The sequence below is a fragment of the Engystomops pustulosus genome, chromosome 10 (genome assembly GCF_040894005.1).
Source record: "Engystomops pustulosus chromosome 10, aEngPut4.maternal, whole genome shotgun sequence".
Lineage (NCBI taxonomy): Eukaryota > Metazoa > Chordata > Amphibia > Anura > Leptodactylidae > Engystomops > Engystomops pustulosus.
Window position 1 is genome coordinate 33,834,591 of NC_092420.1, and position 15,522 is coordinate 33,850,112.

General features: G+C 39.6%; 1 protein-coding gene across 2 annotated transcripts in view; it reads right to left on the reverse strand.

Moving 5' to 3' along the window:
• GRAP2 (GRB2 related adaptor protein 2) overlaps window positions 1-14,977 on the reverse strand; it is a 153,127-nt gene extending 138,150 nt beyond the window's left edge. Inside the window, exon 1 of one of the 2 annotated variants that reach the window (XM_072128061.1) lies at window positions 14,844-14,977. The gene's annotated coding sequence lies outside the window, so the exon portion shown is untranslated. The remainder of the gene's footprint in view (window positions 1-14,843) is intronic. The other variant, XM_072128060.1, reaches the window with a different exon arrangement.
• Window positions 14,978-15,522: the final 545 nt, after the last annotated feature.

Below are 15,522 nucleotides of genomic sequence, written 5' to 3' on the forward strand. Positions count from 1 at the left end.
GAAAAACTGCTTGCACATGTATCTTTAAATTGTCTGCCCCAGTTTTGTGTCACGACTGCCCTGTGCCTGACAAGACAGAAATAATTTGCACCTAAAGGGCTTGTCAGTGCTTAGTTAGAGTTTGCGCCACATTTATTATTGACGTGCACCACAATTCTGTCTGCCCCACGTTCTGCAAAATAAAAAAGTGCACCGAAGAAAATGGTGCCCACTTCCAGAGCGGTGCAGGGGATGCCAGATTCATGATGAACGTGTTCCAGTTTTGATGAATCTGGCGCACCCAGCATACACCACAGGTAAACTGCACATAGTACAGACTGCTCTAGTTTTGATAATTGTGGGACATTGGGGCACTTGTATCATAGTTTTTCGGCTGCCACTTTTTCATGTTTCCTGTAGTCGGACCTGTATCTTAGGTTTTTCCCCATGTGATGACTTGCCTGTTTAGTCTCATTTTTGCAGCTTTTTGTGTTGTCCAACTTTTTCGTTCCAAATAGCAGCTCCCAAAAGTAAGTCTGGCTCTCGCATACTCTGATTTGGGACAAACATCTGGGCTACAAAGATACATCCGGCCACTGCAATACATACTGGAGGCAGATAACTTTGGTACGCTGCTTGATTCTGCACCTAAAAAGTCTCACAAAAAGTTCTACAAAAAAAGAAAGCAATAAGAGTGATACATGTTGTTAGTGCTTAGATAGTGTTTGTACCTCATTCTAATGATCCAAGTATTTACCTTATCTAATATCATAACACAGTAAACTGGATATAATGGAAATCACAAAGAAGTGGTAAACATGGGTGCTGTTATGGCCACTGGAGGTTATCCTATGGTTACATTCGCAAAATACATAAGCCTGAGAGCTCCTTCAACAAAAATCTGCTGTAGAATATTTGTAGTTTTCTCCATGTGGATATACTGTTACATGTGAGAAAATAAGCCTATAAGAATGTTGCTGTAAACAGAATAGCTGGAGAAAAATGTACATTTTTGTAAAAATACAAAGAATTTTTATTTTTTTTTTATCTAAAGCCGCCCCTCAAATTTTACAACCGAGAAGGACCTAAATGTTAAATCAGTTGGGTGAATGGATTTTCTCATTACTGCTGTTTTACATAGGAGCTGACAAGCACTTATGTGAATGCAATGGAGTGCGCTAATCAGCAATCTGCATTCCATAGCTCATCCTCATGGCTGCATCTTCGGCTCCTATCCCTTCCCTCCCCCTTCTATTTCCTGAGACATTTTGCATACACTAACATATTCTTCTGCCTTGTATTTTCAATCTTCCAGCTCCAGTATGTATACAGAGTATAAGATGCCTTCAAATGTATATACTAATTACAAAAATTAACCTCAAACAACATTTGGGAAATCTGCCAACTGATTAAACAGTCGTGTGTACCGTATGGTGCCAAATAATCATGGTTATAGAGGAAACGCTTAATGATAATTATAGACAGCGCTGCCATTGAAACCTATTTTTCTGTATATAGTCTAGTATTTCAGAGCTTACTCTCTGCAAATTCTTTTTAAAAAACCTATTAATGGAAAGCTGCAGGTTGTGCGGATTATGTGTATAAAACCTGCAACTGACTACAATAAAACCAAATCCAAACTGTGTTTGCTGAATGGGTTCATTAGATAAGTTACCTTCTCGCTTTGGCTTTACAGTAAGGTTAGTGACAATTAACAATAATCTAAATGATGCCAAGATGTTATTTCAATGTTTTCACATACAATGAGACATAAAAATAATAATTTATCTATTAGCTTGGTGTAAAAGATTACATACAGTAATGTGGCTGCTCCATATGAGGGTACAGTTAGCTCTACTCAGGGTCCTACATATAAAATTATATACCAAAAATGAATAATAATAATCTTTATTTATAGAGCGTCATCATATTCCGTAGTGCTAGAACAGTGATGGCTAACCTATGACACGTGTGTCAGTGCTGACACGCGTAGCCATTTTTACTGACACGTGGCTGCCTGAGAGTTAAGTTTCATCCTACATGACCAGGTGCAGTAGCCGGGAAGCTGAGAGATTGCACTGAGCTTCCAGCACTCCCCCCTCCTCCTCCTCCCCCGGGCCAGCCCCTCCCCATGTGTGAGCTGTGCCTAGTGTCTCCAGTCAGCACAGGTATCAGGACGGGGCACAGCAAGAGAGGTGACCCAGCCATACATCCAGGAGGCTCCTCTGCAGCTCCTGATAGCTGTGGAGGGGGAGGGTGGCAGCACAGTCAGAGGCCACATTGCTGCTGCCTTGTGTGATGTCCCAGCAGCTGCCACCTCTACACTGACCATCTCCACAGCAGGGACCAGGGAGAACAACCACTCCCATCATACAGTGAGTAAGGTCAGTGCACTGTATGATAGAAGACAGTCATCAGGGCTTGTGTGTCAGTTTTGTGACGTGCAAGCCCTGAAATAATCGCAACGCCTTGCAAATAGCCAGACATTGTGATTATTTTGCTCCTCATGAGGGAGATGCAGACAGTGGCGCCTGCGCCCTCGCTATAACCTACGGTTAAAGTACCCTAGAAGTTAAATAGTATACATATTTGTTATTTAAACTAAAAATATTACAAAATTATGTTTTTTTGTCAAGGTGACACACCACCCGAGTTATGCTTGGTTTTTTGGCGAATTTTGACACGCCAAGCTAAAAAGGTTGCCCATCACTGTGCTAGAACTTAGCGCTTCATCATATTCTGATGAAGGAGGAGGAATCTGATGAAGCGCTAAGTTTTAGCGCGAAACGCGATATTCCATTTTTGTAATTTTAACTACCTTTGATTATTTTAATGCCATTTGGTTTAAATAAAGAAGAAATATTTTTCAAGCAAGCCAGCGCTTTTTTATGTCCCAAATTGGAGGAGAGGATCAACACAACCCAATTGGATGCTCTTGAACATTGCATACTATTTGCAGGAGAGAGAATAGTGGGACCAGGCAGCGGTTTATAGTATCACTACAGGCTTCAAAAGGTGTTGTGCCCTTGATGCACAACCCTTAGAGGTGAGTGGAATACCACAATATCGATAACTATATTATCAAGGGTAATACCCATAGGGGCGCTCTGTCTCTCTCATTGTTTCTCCACTCTTCTTCTACACCCAGTATATATTTGGCACAGCAGAAAATTTTAACAAATGTATACTCACCTACCATTGCTCTTTTTAACCTCCACCTTGCTCCCATGCTGTTTCTCTCTTCCAGAGTCCTCTTTATGACAATGGCAGTGCCAATAACACCACTGCTTAGTTGAAGGCTAACAGTGTATAAGCCGTGGTAACATTGTGCTGCCTGCATCAGGTAATAAGCAGTTTGTGTGTCTTAAAGATGCACATATTGTTGATTACTATTGGTGGCCAGGACAGTGCCCCACAGAGTGGGAGGCAGTGTGGCACCCTAGTACTGGCCCCGGGTCATAAGCAGCTGGTGCAGTGCAGACAGCATCTTGATCCTGACTTTAAGACATACTGCCTGAGCCCCCTTTCCCACTCCTCCTGGGCCAAGAGCAGCAGGAAGCATCAGAGAGATAATCACAGGCTTCAGTCTACAGCATCTTTATTGCTACCAGAGACTTCTGTAAGTTCGGTACCTCTGCCATGCCATGCAGTGTATAAATGCACAAAAGGTTTGTGATCTTGTAGAGAGAGGCGCTGCTATGTCTAATTTATGACATGGTTGAGTGTTCAAGGCTTCGGACTGAAGCCAAAACGCGTAGTGAATTTACCATTATATTGAAACAACTTGAACACTCAACCGTGTCATAAATTAGACGACGCAGCGCCTCACTCTACGAGATCGCAAACATTTTGTGCATCAGTACTTCTCAACAAGCCGCCTTCTGGGAGAGGGGACAGGAATCTCGTGGCTAGCAGCGTTCCAAAGGATATACCAAGGACCCTGAACAGTTCCCTTCATGATCCAATACGCCCAAAACTTCTGACACCAGGTGAGAGACGAACCATTTGCTCTCTTTTCCATCCGTAAGATTCCACTTGAGTCTATTCGCGCTTTTCTCTCTTTCTCCTCAGAATATCCCATCGTGCACAAGTGAGGACCCACTCACAAAGGCACTCAACCCCAGCCCTTCGTACATGCAGTGTATAAAGAAAGTTCTGTCTGCGGTTGCTCACAGGGCAGGCAGATTCTGTGAATAGAGTAATTTGGACAGCCATGTGTCCCCAAGAGTACCTGAGACCTACTTTTAACCCGCTAAACTAGCAGCATCCTCACGTAGGGTATGACAAGTCCTTTCTAGGATTCTATATTTTATGTGAAATCTTGCCAGTTTGGAGTACTAGATGGGGGGAGGTCAATTTAGACCCTTATACGCTCCATAACAGCTTGAATAATGGTTCTGGTATCATATTGCTATGGGGTAGCTAGTGGGGTAAAAGTAGATAACAGGTTACCTTTAAAAACTCTGACAGTATTTAACCAGTGATGACAATTTCAGACAATGCAAGAACTATTTAATATATAGCAGTTTTCATATATAACACTCAGCACTCAGAACGAGCAGGTACAAAGGAATGGATGAGTACAAAGGCAGCACACCTGTTCATGAGACAAATTACTCTTTTCAGAATACATGTTAACTGAAATTTGGTGGTCGCAAAACTTCTACCATAATCCTCACCACAGAAACCTTAAATGTGATCGGAAAAATTGGAATAGACCAAAGAACAAATGCTATTGAACACTGAGGATGGCGTCTTCAAAAATGTCTTTACTATCTTGTTTTAGTTGATGGCTTCTGACTTTGAACATAGCATGTCCAATAGTTCATGCACACAACAAGTAGGTTCCCTCGGAAATGAGGAAGGAGCTTGGCTCTTTTGCTTCCTACTTTCTATCGTGTTAATGTAGTCACTTGGCTAAAATTATTTTCTGTTTCCACAGTTGTTGAGTGTTAGCCTAATAATTTGCATAACCCTTGAATTTACAGAAATATATGACTAACATGAATAATGCTTACTGTGGGTGCATTGCTACTTGGCTACTGTAGGGGGCAGTGTGACTTTTATCTACATTGTGACTATATTGACTACTTTGGTGGGCCGTGAGACTTGGCTATTGTAGGGGGCATTGTGCCTTGGTTACTGTGGGTGGCACTGTGACTAAATTGGCTTCTGTGGGGCTCCTGTGAATATATTTCTACTGTGGAGGCACTGTATCTACATTGGCTTTTGTGGGGGCACTGTAATTATATTGGCTACTGTGAGGCCTATTATTGGCTATTGTGGGGGCACTGTTCCTATATTGGCTTCTGTGAGCTGAACAGTCTTCAGTTTGTATTATGAAGTTACTAAAATACTTGTTTTGCTAAATCTGCAGATAAATCATGGCTGGAAGAAGCTGACATGGTGGCCAGGTAGATGATAACATAGATAAATTCTCTAATCTAAATTTACAGAAAGTGTTGCTATTACTCAATTTTGTAGCATCTCCCCTGTGATGTGACCCTGTTATCTTCACTTATGAGCCATCCTATTGCGCCAGATTTACCATCCAGCAGCAGACACTGTGATAATTCTGCTGAAATATAAGTCCCGTTTCTATGTAGTAATCTTCTTTCTTTTGCTGTATTTATATAGTAATCTTGGTTCTGGTAACATATATATGCAGTAAGGTTGGTTCTGGTAACATATATATTTTGTAAGATTGGTTCTAGCATTTTCACCAGAAAAAAAGGTTCAGTTATGTCATAGTTTCTATGCAGCAAGTTTTGTCATATTACTGCTTTATGCACTTTGGCCTCAGGGTACTTACTAAGAAAGGAGAATTAAACATGAGATTAGTTCAATGCAAAAAGGAAGGGGGAAGTCACCCTAAAAGAGAGGCACTTAAATTAGGACACAACCTAAGGCCTCATGCACACATATGTGTTTTGGGACTGTGTGCCATGGGGCTAACACACTGCCCCAATACTTTTAATGGGCTCATGCACATGGTCACTGATTCCATAGTACCATGCCAACTGCCTGAGCCGTAAAAGAGCAGGTCCTCACTCACCAATTATAGAAAGGTTGCAAAAAAAGAATAACCTCTGGCTTCTATAAAGTATGACACTATAAAACACTGAAATTTGGGAGGGGTGAGTAGGATTCAATGCTACCATGTCTCATCTGCCACTCACTCTAGCCTTGAGCCAACTACAGCTGGGCCTCCACTGCAGCCTGTCCACTATAGATAGAGTGCCACTGCCAAGTGTGGCCTACCCTCCTGATACAATCAGCTACCACAGGTAACAACCATGGGACATCTTACACCAACAGGCCTTGTGACCTACGAGGCCCCTTTCACCAGGCCCTGTGACCTACCAGGGCCTGTAACCCATCAGTCCCTGTGACCTACCAGGTCCCTCTATCAGGCCCTGTGATCTACCTGGCCCTTCCCACCAGACCCCAGGGCCTACCAGACCCCGCACATCCCAGCAGTATCATCCCATGCCACACCAGGGGATTTTTACCAGCACCAGGCAGCTTGGGATGCTCGTCTGGATGCAAAAGAGCCCTGGTTTCAGGAAGACAAGTGTCACTGAGCACCAAAATTCTGAACAAACAGCCACTTGATAGCGAACAGTAATCAGGCAGCTATGGATCCGGGCGCCATCAGAGCAGCATACAGTGTCCACATGGCTGCAGCAAACAGCGACACTTCGATTTATGCCTGTTAATAATCGCATAAACTATGTAACTTGTGTCTACTGTGCGTTGTTTACCTGTAAACCGTATGTATCCTGTAAATATGTATGAAACCCTGTATTGTGTAATCTATGTATATTTGTATGTATCTGATTAACAAGCAACAAGTAAGGATGGAACTAACTAAAAGGAAGCAGGTATAGTAATTTGTTAATGTCTGTTCCTTGAATGTATTGTAGTGCACTGTCTGTAACATATTCATAACCATAAGCCTGTCAAATGTTTGTAACTATATGCTTGTCACTATGTACAATGAATTCCTCTATCCCCCTCCCCGGGATCAATAAAGTTGTATCGTGTAGCATTATTAAATGGGAACCTCATTAGCAATTTTGCCCCTGCACTTGGAGCACTTTCATTACACCACTGAAAAATAGGGTTACATTTATTCTCACATTTCCAGTAGGAGGAACTAGAAAAGGTTAGGATGGTGGGCTGCGCATTAACTGGGTTAGAGATACCGGCAAAAATCGCCAATAAAAACAGAAGTTGAAACAGAAGTTAGAAGTTTCATGACCTATTTGCATCAGTCTGACACAGATCCTCATGAATTATAGTCAATGAGTGATCTGTGAAAAAAAAAGAATTTTACTAGGACATCCTTCATTTTAACGGATTAGACGTACAGTTCGCCCATGGGCACTGATTTAGTGCTGCCACATGCACATTGCCTTTTTTCACTGTTGTGTGCATCTGCCATAACAGGTTTCTGCAATGGTCAGAATCTTTGTATACAGATTTACAAAAAAATCTCCCAGAATGGTTATTTAGATTGTAATTGTACATAGGTATTTACTGTAGGGTTATTTGGGTTACTTTTAAACAGCTCATTTAGTTTGGCCAGATGTTACTGTAACGTATAGCATGGTGATATTTTTTATGATTTTTCATTATATACGGTCCTTTATTAGATCTAAATGTACTTAAAGAATGTTGTAAGTATTAGAATAGCAAAATCACTTTAAAGACAGGACATGACATCATAATCAACAGATTTCTATTCAGGTAAATGATGTAAGTGCCAATGTATATATTATATTACTCCTGACCCACTACCCTATATCTATCCATCTATCTATCAGATCATTATCTTTTATTCAAAAACCAATAGGACACCTGCTACAGTAAAAGTAGTCTTGTAATCTGATCATATGAACAATGTATACATGTTTCAGAGGAAATTGTGGTTAATATTACAGATCTAGGTGTCTGATAACTTCACATTCCATTATTAATTTCTTTGAAAATCACCAGATCTTTCTAAAACTGTACAAAAACCCATCTAAGTAAATTTGAAAATGTGCCTTTATTTTATAGCAATGAAGGCTCCAAAAAATAGTGCACGTACTAAGTTTTAGCAAGTCGGCAGAAATTAATCCACACATTCAGTTTTTCAGATGCAGTTTTTGGAGCCAAATGCAGGTGTGGATCATATTGGGTTAAGACAAATAATTGCATGGAGCTTCTTCCCCTCCTACTTTTACTCCGTTTCTTGTTAGGGCATCAAAATCTGCATATGAAAAGCTGAATGTGTGGTCGCACACTTGGTGGAGGATAAGCCTCATAACAGTCAGATGGTGCCTCTTTAAGTAGATATGATCAGTATTTCTGCGTTGCTGAGAAGGAGCCAACCCTACTTGTTGACATGAGCAGTTATGCAATTGACATAGCAACTGTTTAATTGGAATAGCAGAAGGGGTCAAGATGAAAAGTGGTGACACCACTCCAATATTATACATTGTCTGAGTGCGAGATTCTGAATAAAGTACAATGAATGCTGCATGATGTGCAAATACTCCTTCACCCCAGCTAGTTTGAGAGCCCACTTGGGCTCAGAAAAATTAGACAGATACTAATTTTCAAAAAACAATCCATGTTATGTTGTCTTTTATGACTTCCTACAATGCACCAAGAGTCTGACTCATATCAAATCTGATGTCAGTCTTGACCCTTGTTAATCATCCTCTGCATTGATTTTTTCCACATGCTTATTAGTTCTGCTGCATTTCTATAAACTCTCGGAGGGTCAGGAGATGTGTGACATACTACTCTTACTTTATAAGCTTAACATAATAAAAATCTCAATATTTCATAAATATATCTGTTTATTACGTTTCTCTTACTGTTTTATTCCCAAAATTCTACTTTCCAGCCTTGAACTTAATGATGGAACTGTAGCATGCCTACTTTTTATATATGTCATGCAAATGAAATGGATAACAGATCTGATATTATTAAAAAACACACATTTGTAAATCAGTGTACATTATGCAGAAATGATGAGACTATTTTAACTACAGCTGTGTTTTTTAATTGATTTTAGCTAGCTTGCAGAGGAACTTGCTGCAGAATATGAAATGTTCACGCTGTGTGGTCTCACTGTACACCATCAAAACAACACTGTCTTTAAAGAAACAGTGTTGATGCTGTTGGGAGCTACGTGACGAATATGGTAAGTTGTATGTAAGGAACATGGTTAAAGGTGCAACTCACCTCTTCGAACTCTAAACTACACATCTCTAGATCGTCGAGATCCATGCCATACAACAAACAGGTTGTGATTTCACCCTACGAATAATCAAGGATTTTCCATGTTCTACTTACTTCAAAATAAGATATCATTATTCCGGAGCAGACACATTTTTAACAGAGCAACTCCCCATATTACCATCCTCTACGAATGCACAATCGTAACATGCTTATTTTCGTGACTCAAACTGCTAGAAATAACACCTTTGTCGTGACTTGAATGTATACTCCACCATAATGCCGAAAACATTATGAAGAAGTATACCTACCAGTCTATGATGGTTTTTAAAGAAGCATAAATAAAGATTCAACATTTTATCAGAGGTGACGGGATCCAAACTTTTGTGGACACACTGCAATCCAACAAGCATTGCCTGCACCTGATCTGCTCATGCTAAAGCGATTAATGAAACTGGTGGCTATGGAATCAAGGGTAAGTGAACTGCGTCTTTTAGTATACAAGTGTAAACGTTTAGACAGGCGTTCCACACTACTAGACTAATAATTCCTTTATATAGCACACACAGATTACGCAGCGCTGCTTGGAGCTTGCCAAAGCAGTCCCTGTCCCACAATCTAATCAACCTACCAGTATGAGTGTGGGAAGAAACCAGAGGACATGGAGGAAACCAGCACAAACACAGAGAGAACATACAAACTCTTTGCAGAGATTGACCTGGATGGGACTTGAAACCAGTAGCCCAGCGCTGCAAGGATATAGTGCACTGAGACACCGTGCTGCCCCTATCTTTCAGTGAATACCAAACTGTAACACAGAAAGCAAAAGACATCAAAATTTGAAGGCTACTAGAATTGATTTCATAGGGGATAGAAAGTAGACCCACAATCATTTCATTTGTGGGTCCAATACTGCAAGTTGATTCACTTTTGTAAAGAAAGGTGGACCTGAAATGATCAGTTATTGATGGCTTTTCTTAATAAGAAACCATAAAAATCTTCGTCTCTTAAATCCCATCAAATTGCAAATAAGTAGATCTTCAAGTCGTCTGATGTTGCGGCCCTATCCCTAGCTCTACATTGTGTCCATGTTGCTATTATCGGGTATTATCTAGTATGTGGTAGGATGTGGCTCCACATTTCATATGGAATGAGAAATTACTACCGGTTATGTAATTAATGAACAAATTATTTTTTCCAGTAATGCAAATCACCGGGAAATCCTGTACATTTTTAGAAGTGGGTCTTGCAGGGTAATTACTAAAAATGACCATATGGGTTGGAACAAAACGTAACTATATATGGATGCATTTATATTGTTGTTTTTAATCTTCGTACCAAAATAAATTTGTCAATAAAGGTCCTTCCATTACCACCTCAGTTGGCTGTACACACTGAATTTTCCATTAGGTTTGTGGGCAGCTTTGTGTTAAACAGCAAATGCTCCTTGAGGATGATGCTATGTCTTAGTTCACAAACAATATATCTATGAAGTAAGTGAGGTGGGTGTTTGCAGTAAATGCTTGCACTCCATTCACACACCTCTTATAAGTTTGTGTGTTGTGAAATACGCTTACCAGAATCCTACCAGAGGGCGATTTATGGTGACAGAACCTTGAAATGTGAGTCTGGTTACTTATAATAATATCAATATTAATGACAATCCCAAACTATTTTATGTTTCCTATAAAATATGAAAATTTATTTGGCAAAGTTGCCGTATGGAAGGCCTAATTCCCACACCTGGGTCTGTTAAAATTCCCTTGTCAAACAAACCATGTTTCATCGATGAATATTCTGTCTGTGTTTTCTAGCCATATATAGATGCCATCCATTTATGGTATGTTTTTCCTGTATTGACTTGTATTAACTTTCTTTGAAAAACAGACAAAAAATAGAACATGCTATAGTTCTTCTTTATATAGTGACACAAACCTAGTCAAAGGCCCTGATCTGTTTGCTCCAGTATTCTGGTGTTTTTTGTACATAAATACATGTGCAAACTGCTTACATATGTACTCATGAAGCTTGTGTGCCAGTATTATGTCGAGGCTGCGGTGATACAGTGCGTCTGACATGATTGTGGTGCACACTGTTAAACTGAGTGCACCAGAAAATGCAATTTGTGTGGAACACTCTGGGACACATTTACTTAGCCCATCACCAGAGTTCACAGAAAGTGCATTGTCCGACTCGAATGCACTGTGCCTCGAATTCACTAAGATCATGCGCCCAATATCATCAGTGTATAATCACCATCTTTTTAGTGGTGCATGTTAGAGCTATGACTTGCAACACAATTTGAAAGTTAAATCCTGCACTCAGTACAAATCAGTTGGATCGTCCGATGGCACCCCTTAATTGTGTTGCATGGAAGCCAGTGCAGAAAACAGTCCAGACGATCCACGTACTCAGCTCTACATCATTTTGGTCAATCCAGATTCCCGTAATTATAGTTCCATGTACCTTTTTGGATGCCATATTTGTAGTTTTGTGTGTAGTTCAAAACCCTGCCCTACACTATTATGGTCCATCCAGGCTTCTGTAGTTGCAGTCTCTGTTACCATTTGGACACCATTTTTGTAGTACGGATTAAAACCACAGAAATTTAATAAGTTATTCATTTTATTAATTGTACATATTTTGTTAGTTTCTACTTATGTTTTTTCTTTGAAGTGTCGTAAACTTTTAATATATATACTGTTTTATGTAAACCCGTGCACCTTAACGAGGATTCACATCGAATTCTCGGCAATCATTGAACAATTCTGTTAAATACAGTGTACAAACGGAGGTAATATACTATACTTTCTAATAAACACATCGTTGGAACGAATCGCGATGGATCTTTTGTGGATCAACGGGAGAATCCAACAGATATCCAGATTGGAGAGACCATTTGCCATTTCACTTTGTTGGTGTTCAGACCGGGACCGCCTCCCTGTGGCAGCGTGCCATTCCTACTACTGCTTGTGTATGTGTTGTGCCATCTGCACAACCCAAGAAGGTAAGTGAAAATCTGCACAATAGCTGCATAAACCCTGGGATAAGCTACACATTGAGCTTGTTCTTGTTCTTTCTTTTTCATGTTTTTATGAAGGTAGATAAACTTTCTCGATGCACCAAATAAATATTAGGTTAAATAAGAAATTAGAAAATTCTGGTATAAAAAGAAAGTTTATATTGTGGCATAATGAAATGACTCCTACATTAATTCACATACAAATAATTCCCAATCTAAGTGTGGGCATTTAGGCACTTTGTCAAAAATATTTTTGCAATAAAAAATATATAATTTGTCTATATAGAATAAGTAAAATCCGAGTCAGCACAATCTTATGGACTCCTAATAAGGAGGGGTGCAGCGCCCACAAAGGTTCTGGCTTGATCCTCTTGTAGCTAAATAAAGTAAAAAGCGGGCAGCACTCCATGGTTCAAAATTTCAAAATAAAAGGTGAACTTTATTGAACAAGTGGCGACGTTTCGGTGTGTGCTTGATGAAGGTGTTACACACCGAAACGTCGCCACTTGTTCAATAAAGTTCACCTTTTATTTTGAAATTTTGAACCATGGAGTGCTGCCCGCTTTTTACTTTATTTAATTTGTCTATATAGTTACCACCAATGATGGACCCTGTATAAATGAGTTAATTACGTTGATGCACAGTTTTTATTTCATTTTGTAAATTGTTTCCCCATTTTTTCATATGGCAGATGTTACATTTTGGGGGTTTTTCCATACTTCATAACACTAGAAAATTGTTGAACTATATGAAACCCATAAGCTTTTTACTAAAATTGTGGTGCCATTTACCTTATATATAAATATATAAATATATTGTGCATACACTTATGGTGCAGAAAAAATAGCATCTAGGTGAAAATACTTTCATATTTGTTACTGCAACATATTTGCGGCACATGAACATAAGATTAGAATTCAGAATGTGAAGAAACCCCGACCAGAAACACCAGACTTGCTGACCAAAATTTAAGTGAGGTTATTTTACAAATCCAAATCTTTTATTGATAGTTCCTCTTAAACAACACATATACATACAATACAATACATCATTGACCTGCACTTCAACACTTTAGCTTCCTCTATTGTACAATGGCCCAGATATATTAAACTAAGTTTTGTGTTGCAGCTGAACTAACAAGATTTCACCTAAAGGGCCATTTAATACAGTGACTTGACAGAATTGTGTTGCATGCTGTATATTAAAAAAAATGGTGCACACTCTCCAATGGTGAATTGTGCACAATATAATTCAAGACTGTGCGCCACTATTCAATAACTTGGCGCACCCTCCACATTCGTCAGTTCAGTTTGCCTAACTTTTGATAAATCTGGCCCAAGACAAAACCGGGATCAACTGTTTAGAAGTGCATATTGATATATATTTCTGGATTTTTTTTCTCATCTTTAAAGCTGGTTAAAGATTGGTTACTTTTTTTCATCTGTGGAGTTTACGCCATTAGAGTGAAGAATATACCCCCTGGTGTATGCATACTGCAATTTGCAGATCACTGCCCTATATGAAAGGAAAACTGCTTGCACATGACTGACCAGTGCTCCATTCAGTTCTGTAGTTTTGCCAAAGATAGCACTGGCTTGGAATGTTGCTCATATGGAACGCACAAGTCATGTTTCATAAGTGGCACAACCCCTATAGACCATCTTCGGAACATCCTTATAGGAACTGCACATGGTCCAACAAATTTACAGAGGTTCAACCATCACAGCTGAAATCAACAAAGCAGTTTACTCTAGTTGTATTGGGTTTGGGATGGCAAACTCAGTCAACACATTCTCCAAGTATGTCAGACTGAACTCTATTGTCAGACTGAGCTATATTGAACCACCCTTTATGTCAGGTGGAAGATGGAGATATTTCTGTTGTATGATCTGTGTGCACTATTTCTTCAATGAACTCATATCCATAGATTACCTAGGCCATGAAAACTACCACTTGTTGTCATCTTATAAGGACTATAACTGTACAAAAATTCCCATAAATAAAATCGGAAACATTGGGGCACATTTACTTACCAGGTCACTCGAGATCTCTGAAAGTGCATTGTCCGTCTATAATGCAGCATGAGGTTATTCACTAAGATCGTGCGCCACAAATCCTGAATGTGTCGTTTCCCTGCACTTATCTGAACATCTTTTTTGTGGTGCATTTTAAACATCGGGCGTGCAACACAATTTAAAAGTTAAATACCACACTCAGCCCAAATCGGTCCGACCATCTGATGGAAAGCCCCCTCATATGAGTCGCATGGAGGCCAGCGCAGCTGTGCCACAAAAAGGTTGCGTGGGACACAATCCCAGCGCAGACACTTCTTAAATAACTGTGCAAGTCGTTTTAGCCTGGAAAAGGTGCTGAGCCTGACAGCAGCACAATGTGCCCCCATGTCTAAAAATGTTGAAGCACTGCATTTGTCTGTGTGCTGGATATATATTTTGTTCATCATGAATGTTATAAATCTTCACATTCACAATATATTGGACAACAGCCTGTAGTATAGCAAATTGTTATCAGTTCACTCTTATATCCATCATAGTAGCAGAAACTTGAAGCCTCCTCCAATTTAAATGAAAACATAAGATTTGCATCCTACCTTGACGGCTACTATCTTATATCTTCTGCATTGAATCCAAGACCTCACGTCTAAGATGAGGACATAGTCTTGCGGAGTCGATTAGATCTCATTGAATGTAGCTTTGAGTTACTTTAAATTTCTCATGTGTAGCATTACCCATGATGACCCAATCATAAGTCGTTTAAACCACACAGGAAATCTCACAGAGATCACAGCACTGAGTGGTTAGAGAATAAACACAAAAGTTAGCACTTTTTCTGTTCTTCCGTAATCCCCAGGCAAACATGCTGCAACAACAGCAACATAACTTACTAGAAGGTATGTTTGGTATATAGCAGATGTATACATACAAAGTAAAAAGATTACAGCTGAATACAAGATGTTTTGTAATTATTTAGGTGATACGTGTCTGATGTAGGGTAGCATGTGGCATCAAGTTTTAAAAGGAAATCAAAATGATGCCATCAAAATTAAATATGATAAAAAATGGACTTTACTCACAGACCCAAGTAACTCGACTGTGGTATTCTTCTTATATCTGTTATCTATGGCCTCCTTCTTTCTAAAAATCAACTTTTAAAATTATACCAATGAGCCAGATGGGCTAAAGAGACATTACCAGATTCCCTTCATGCTGGAGCTTCCCAGGCTGTTACACTGTGCAGGAGCACTTTCCCCTTCCACTTTGAGATTAGCA